This window comes from Sturnira hondurensis, unplaced genomic scaffold (assembly GCF_014824575.4).
Source record: "Sturnira hondurensis isolate 20B ecotype Veracruz unplaced genomic scaffold, ASM1482457v3 Scaffold0002638, whole genome shotgun sequence".
Classification (NCBI taxonomy): domain Eukaryota; kingdom Metazoa; phylum Chordata; class Mammalia; order Chiroptera; family Phyllostomidae; genus Sturnira; species Sturnira hondurensis.
The window spans coordinates 14,046,947-14,054,252 of NW_028075269.1; the positions used below are offsets into that span (position 1 = coordinate 14,046,947).

A 7,306-nucleotide genomic window follows, 5' to 3' on the forward strand; every position below is an offset into this window, starting at 1 on the left:
TTTCATTGGTTTATGTTATAAGCCAATGTAGTAATACTAATTTTGACTTTGGGAATTGAAGATGTCTTATATAAAATATTTATTTGCTCTCTTTTTGCTTGACAAAGCCAACATTTAATAATTTTCTTGAAAGTGAGTGCAACATCAGAGCCCCTGTGCGCTTTGCAAATGCATTTGTATTCTGATAATTTGGGGCATTTTCTAGATTACCTGCTGGCAGCCACTAATGCCTTTTTAAAAATTTCATTTTTGTGGTCCCATCACTGTCTTCACTCTTCCCAAAATTGTATGTTTTGCACTTATTGTAATGTGCAAAAACAGTAGAAAAGGAAAATTGCCAAGCTTCCACAGGAAGTGGAAGTCTAAGGTCTGGCTCATATTATTTACATTATTTTGACTTCTTGCCACATATACCACATCCTAGAGTGACAGAAATTACACTTATCCTTCTACCAACAATTATAAAATTGTCAACAGGTAGGAAGCAATTGTTTTCAAGGAAGGAACCAAAGTTCATACTGAAATGTGATACTTGAGCAAAAAGAAATTCACACGTAGAGTGGATTTCTGCCTGACGGAACTTGCTAAATGACAACATAAGGAAGTAAATGTCCAAGGAGAGATCATGTTCTTGCTCACCTAAAGGAGGACATACTGGAGTCTGAGCTGCTGCAATGGGTAATATTTGTGAAGTGGTAGAGCAGAGAGGAATGTGCTATAAGGTCAAGATGACCGGAGCTCTGGGTGGAGTTTCCTTACAGGCATTTGCCCAAGAGTATATCCACACTGAACAGAGCAACACTTTGCTAGTCCCAGTAGAGAGCGGATATTGTGAGGCTAAAAGCTCAAGAGAAATAGGCATCTCTAAAGCTGGAGCTTTGATGATTTACCCTAACAAAAAAAGACTGTAAAGATCCATGAGTATTCACCTGACAATCCAGAAATGACAGAACTTCAAAGTAAAGATTATACCCTAGAGGGAGCTCAATATCAGAATAAATTTTACTTAACACAGTGTGAAGCCAAGTTTGACAAGATCAAGAAAATTTGCCTCTAGTAATTCATATCTCTGCCAGACTAAATTCAATACACCTTAAAGGAAGAAAACATGTTTTAAGCCCCTTATATCTTGTCTTCTACAATATCTAGCATTTACTAACAACACAACACAAAACAAAACATTAGACTTGCACTTAAAATCAAAGTACAAAAGAAGTATTCAATGGAAATTGCATGTAATATGTCACAGATGTTGCAATTAGTAGACCAGAACTTAGTCAGCTATTATGAATATGTTCAAGGACATAAAAATAGAATGTGATGACTATATAAATTATAAGAATATATCAAATTAAATTTAGAGAGTGAAAGTCACAATAGCTACAATGAAAAATTATCAAAATAAGGTTAAGATTCATTTAGAAAGTAGATAAGAAAATATCAGTGGAAGAAAAGACAAATAAGATAAAAATTATTCATCCAAAAAATTTATTTAGAGAAGAACTGAAAATAATTAAATGTTGTGTCAGTGATTTGGGGATATAATAGCCTGACCTAAGTATAATTGGAGACTGATGAAAGGAGAAAATAGAGTTGTGAAGGAAAAAATATTTTAATAAGTATCTTAAGTGACTTAAAAGCATGCTTTAAAAAATTTTATTTTGTAAAAGAAAATATAAATCACAAAAACAAAAACTAAGCTAGAAAATGGGAGGACTTCCGGCCAAGATGGAGGCATAGGTGGAAACACTGTACCTTCTCACACAACCAAGTTTATGAACAACAAATATGTAAAAACCAGAACACAACCAAAACAGAGAGAAAATTAAACTGTACCAAAGTCCTACAACAAGGAACCATTCATCCAGACTCGTAAGAGGGGAAAAGTCAGCAGCTGGCAGAGAGGGGTTGGGCAGGAAAAAGCGGCCGGACCAACCCAGGTGTGCAGGTGGCAGTTGGCAGATCTCAGGTATGGGGTGGCAATGGGTGGACCCAGTGGGGGTGCAAGGTGGCTGAATGACCACTGTCACACATTTTCACGCAGATAAACCAGGCAGAGTGAGATAGACTGTGCAACCCAGGGCTCCAGCACCAGGAAATAAAGCCTAAAAGCACCTATTGGAAAAACTTTGGGGGGTCTAGGTGTCAAGAGTGGCTCCTAGGCTCACAGAGAGTTTGTTGGAGAGACCCACAGGGTTCTAGAGGGTGCACAAGCCCATACACCTGGGAACAAGTACCAGAAGGGCCCAATTTGCTCATGGGAAGCAGCAGAGGAGACCGAAATCTGAGAGAGAGCAGAAAAAAATGCCATTGCCCCTCTCTGACCCCCCCCACACAGTGTCACAACCCAGCAACCTGGGTTGCCCCACCTTGGTGAACACCTAAGGCTCCGCACCTCATATGTAACAGGCAGACCAAAACATTATGGCTTAAGAAGAAGAAAAGCTCAAAGCCGCAGAGCTAATACTTCTAAGCAAGCAAGAGATAGCCAACCTATCAGATGAACAGTTCAAAATACTGGTGATCAGGATGCTCACAGAACTGGTTGATTTTAGTCACAAATTAGATGAAAAAATGAAGGCTACACTAAGTGAAATGAAGCAAAATGCACAGGGAACCAATAGTGATGGAAAGGAAACTGGGACTCAAATCAATGAAGTGGACCAGAAGGAAGGAAAAATGACCAAACAGAAAAAGTGTGAAGAAAAAAGAATTCAAAAAAATGAGGAGAGGCTTAGGAACCTCCAGGACATCTTTAAATGCTCCAACATTCAAATTATAGGGGTACCAGAAGGGGAAGAGGAACAGCCACAAGTGGAAAACTTATTTGAACAAATAATAGAGAACCTCCCCAGTCTGGCAAAGGAAATAGACTTCCAGGATATCCAGGAAGCTCAGAGAATCCCAAAGAAGGTGGACCCAAGGAGGAATACAGCAAGGCACATCATAATTACATTAGCCAAAATTAAAATGAAGGAGAGAATCCTAGAAGCAGCAAGAGATAAGGAGACAGTAACCTACAAAGGAGTACCCATTAGACTGTCAGCGGATTTCTCAAAAGAGACCTTACAGGCAAGAAGGGGCTGGAAAGAAGTATTCCAAGTCATGAAATCCAAAGACCTACAGCCAAGATTGCTATGTCCAGCAGAGCTCTCATTTAGAATGGAAGGACAGATAAAGTGCTTCTCAGATAAGGTCAAGTTCAAGGAGTTCATCATCACCAAGCCCTTATTATATGAAATGTTAAATGGACTTATCTAAGAAAAAGAAGATAAAAAAATATGAACAGTGACAGGACAGCAAACTCACAGTTATTAACAACCACACCTAAAACAAAAGCAAACTAAGAGGACAGCTAGATCAGGAGCAGAACCATAGAAATGGAGATCACAAGGAGAATTAGCAACAGGGGAGTGGCAGGAGGAGAAGTGGGGAGAAGGTACAGAGAATAAGTAGCATAGACCATAGCTAGAAAATAGACAGGGGGCAGGACAAGAATAGTATGGGAAATGTAGAATCTAAAGAACTTATGACACATAGACATGAACTAAAGTGGGGGAATGGTGGGGGAGGGGGTATGCAGGGTGGGGGGAATGAAAGGGGGGAAATGGGACAACTGTAATGGCATAATCAATAAAACATATTTAAGAAGAAAATGGCAAAATTCTACTTTAATAAATTCTACTTTATTTGATAAAAATCTGTCATAGGTAATACTTCAATGCAGTCAACATAGAAACATTTCCTAAGGATATTGCTGTGTTTAAAAAATAAAGTTAAGACTCTGATTTCAGGTCCAAATGTAAAAAGCTTGGAAGTCATTTCTTCTGTCCTTACAACAACAAAAAGCTGGATACATTGAAAAAACATATTTTTATGGAGCCATTAGAAGTGAAGTTCCTGGGCAAACTACTACACTGAGATCAGGAGACACAGATTTATTAAAAAACACAACACCAAGACCTTACATATGATACACTTGGAGGAACATGATGCCAGTTTTGATGAATTTTTGGAGGCTGAGTATAACTTAGCATGAGAATGAGAAACTCCTGAGAATCAGTGTTAGTGGGTTCTCCATAGTTCCATTAGCTTTATCTCTAGGAACCGATAGTGTTCTTACAGTTCCATCACGTCCTGGAATGCATCATTCCACAACGATGCCCATGCAATGGTAGAAAAAAAGTAATGATTCTGAAATAGCTCACAATCTTCTCTGTAGTGCTTTCCCTCTAAGAATGAGAACAAGGCAAGGGAATCCTTTCCCCAACTGCTAGTCAACACCATACTAGGAGTCCCAGCTAATATAGTAAGATAAAAAAATGAAAAAGCAGATGAAAGGTATACATATTAGGATGGAATAAATAAAACTATTTTTGTTTAGAGATGACATAGTCGTCTATGGTAGAAATTCAAAATGTTATAATCCTTTTGTAAGATAGTTTGGTAGTTTCTTACAAGGCTACATATAGCTTTACTTCGTGACCCAACAATCGTGCTCTTAGGTATTAATTTACTTGAAAACATGTCCACGCATCAAATTTATCTATAATTGCCAAAAACTTGTAAGCAACTTAGCCATTCTTCAGTGAGTTAATGAATAAATAAATTGTAATACATCTACACAATGGAACGTTGTTCAGCACTGAAAGAGGGATGCCAGCAAGCCATGAAAAGACATGGACAGATCTTAAATCTATGTTGTTACATGAGAGAAGCCAGTTTGAAAAAGACTATCTACTGTACTATTCCATTTACATCATACCCAGAAAAAGCCACACTAGAAGTAGTAAACATATAACTGTATCCCCAGAGGTTCGGGGGTATGGAGTTTTAATATGTAAACTTCAAGGGTTTTGGTGAGACAGTGAAAATATTTTTTATAAAAACTTATGATGTATGGATGGTGCTATGCATGTGTCAGGACCCATAGAAATCCATAGCACACAAGCAAACATTCAAGTGTGCAAATTTAAAGAATGATAGAGGAAGCTGGGGAAAGGTGGGATAGAAGACACACTGTCACAAAGCAATCTAAACATGCATGTTAAAAATATGTGTTACAGTTTCACTGAAGGGGTTGGGGTGGGGAACTGCTGACCTATGTGACTTTGGAAATGAGACTAAAGGCCGAGAGAGCTGTGTTTTCACTGTTCTCTAGTTGATGTTTCCCATGGGGCTACAGATGATACAAAGGGTCAAAGTCATGGAGACCAAAGTCTGAGAACCCATCACTGCAAAGAGAAGCTAAAAGAGACATGGCAAATAAACACAGCATTGTATTCTAGCACAGATCCTACTAGAATAAAGGGCATCAGATTAACAACTAAGGAAATATCAACATGTACACTAAGGAAATATCAGTACATATGTATGAACTATAGTTAATAACAATGGATTGATATGGGTTCAGGGACTGTGACAAATGTACCACAGTAATGTAAGAAGTTAATACAAGAAACTAGGCTTAGGGTGTATAGAAACCCTCTCTGTACCATCTGTCCAGTTTTTATGTAAATCTACGATTATTCTAAAATACACATTTTGTTTAGAAAAGCCCTTAGGAATAATATACAGCATGCCATAGTTTATTAAAAAAGATGATCACATAAACTCAGTCCTTCATTCTTCTATTTAACCGCTGGGCACATATATTTCTGTGCACATAGGCTTGTGTGTGTGCGTGTTTAAACGTGGAAGAAAATATTCTGAAGGTATAGACAAAAACAATGTAATATATTTACTTTTATAGAAAATTTTGAAATGAGGGTATGATTAAAATGAAACCTTAATGACATCCATAACACTTTCAAATGTATGGAGAATCATGGAGTAGATTACTTGATTGTTTCTTTGAAAAAAATAAGCTGGTGTTTTACTTAGAACCAAAGTATGTGAGCCTAAACTTCCATTTCAGTCTTCATTAACTGCGTCGTTCTGAACAATTCTCAAATGCTTTTTTCTCCCCTGGAAAATGTAAACAATATTTCTGTTAATATTGCATCACTCTACCCGGCAATCCTCACCCCCTCCCAAGAAGCCCCACATGTAGACTTTCTCAGATCACACTGCTTTCACAGACTACTTTCTGATCAAGAGCTGTTACAGAGTGAGTTCAGGGTGTTCAAGATCCCTGGTTGAGGGGTAGGTGGAGAAATTGAGATGAGAGATTGATGCCAAACTTAAAGATCAACTGTAGACCCCAGCAAGTGTTTCTGAAAATTAATACTATTGTCTAGTGCATGTGTTGAGTCCTCAATCTATAAGGTAAAATCTCTGAGGTACATTACAAAAATAAGAAAACATCGGCCATTTTATACATTTTTCTGTACTTCTATGCAAATATCCAGAGTATATTGTAATTAAACATTCTATACCTATTTTATGTATATATTTTCATATACAAATTATCCATAAATGATAGACTTCTAGTCAGACATGTTTCAATAGATTGATCATGTATCTACATTTTCACTAAACAGACCAAAGCCTCAATCTCAGCAAGTGTTGCATCTACAATTTTTGTAAAATTTCCACTTGTTTTCTTCTTAATTCCCTGCAAATTCTCAAACTGCTTCCAATTGACAGGCTACACAAACCCAATACCATCTCAGAGGATTCTGAAATTTTGTTACCTACATTAGCCCGTTTATTATAAGCTAGCCATGTTCAAATTGTGGACCTTCTCCTGGTCTCTCACTTCCTTCAGTCTTCTGATGGCAGAGTGGACTGCTGCAGCGGAAGGCGTGTCGTAGGTCCAGACACCACCAGCGGCTGTTTTTATTTTTATTTTTTCCGGAACTACAGCGCCAGATCCCCATAGTTCACCTCCTCACCTTGGTTGTGTCACAAAACGAGCAAACGTTGCCTGATCTCCATTTTCTTCACCGTTTTTCTTAGGGAGCCGCCAAAACAGGTGCCGTGTTTACCAGTGATTCCAACTTTCTTGGTGCCCTTAGCCATTTTGCCGTGAAGTAGCTTTGTGATTTATTTTATATTTATATCATCAGAGGAGAGGAATTGATTATGCTTATAAAACCTAAGTTTAGGCATTCTCATTCTAACAAATACATAGTTTATAGACAGTGCCAAAAGAAAAGGCAGTTTCTCAAAAAAGCAATATTATCATTCCCCAGATCGTATAAATGATTAGCTACAAAATGAAGCTGAAAACCCAAATTTACTTGAAGTTCAGGGTTTTACCAAGCATGTTGCAGTTTGGACTATTGCGACTTGACTCCTGGAGAGGGAAGTCCTGCTGTGATTTGTACACTCACGGGCTAATGCTCCCTGTTCTCCAGGTGAG

The 7,306-nt window shown here is 38.0% G+C and overlaps 1 pseudogene; it reads right to left on the bottom strand.

Annotated features, from left to right (window-relative positions):
- Window positions 1-6,652: 6,652 nt before the first annotated feature.
- On the bottom strand, window positions 6,653-6,963 carry LOC118983204 (60S ribosomal protein L37a-like; annotated as a pseudogene).
- Window positions 6,964-7,306: the final 343 nt, after the last annotated feature.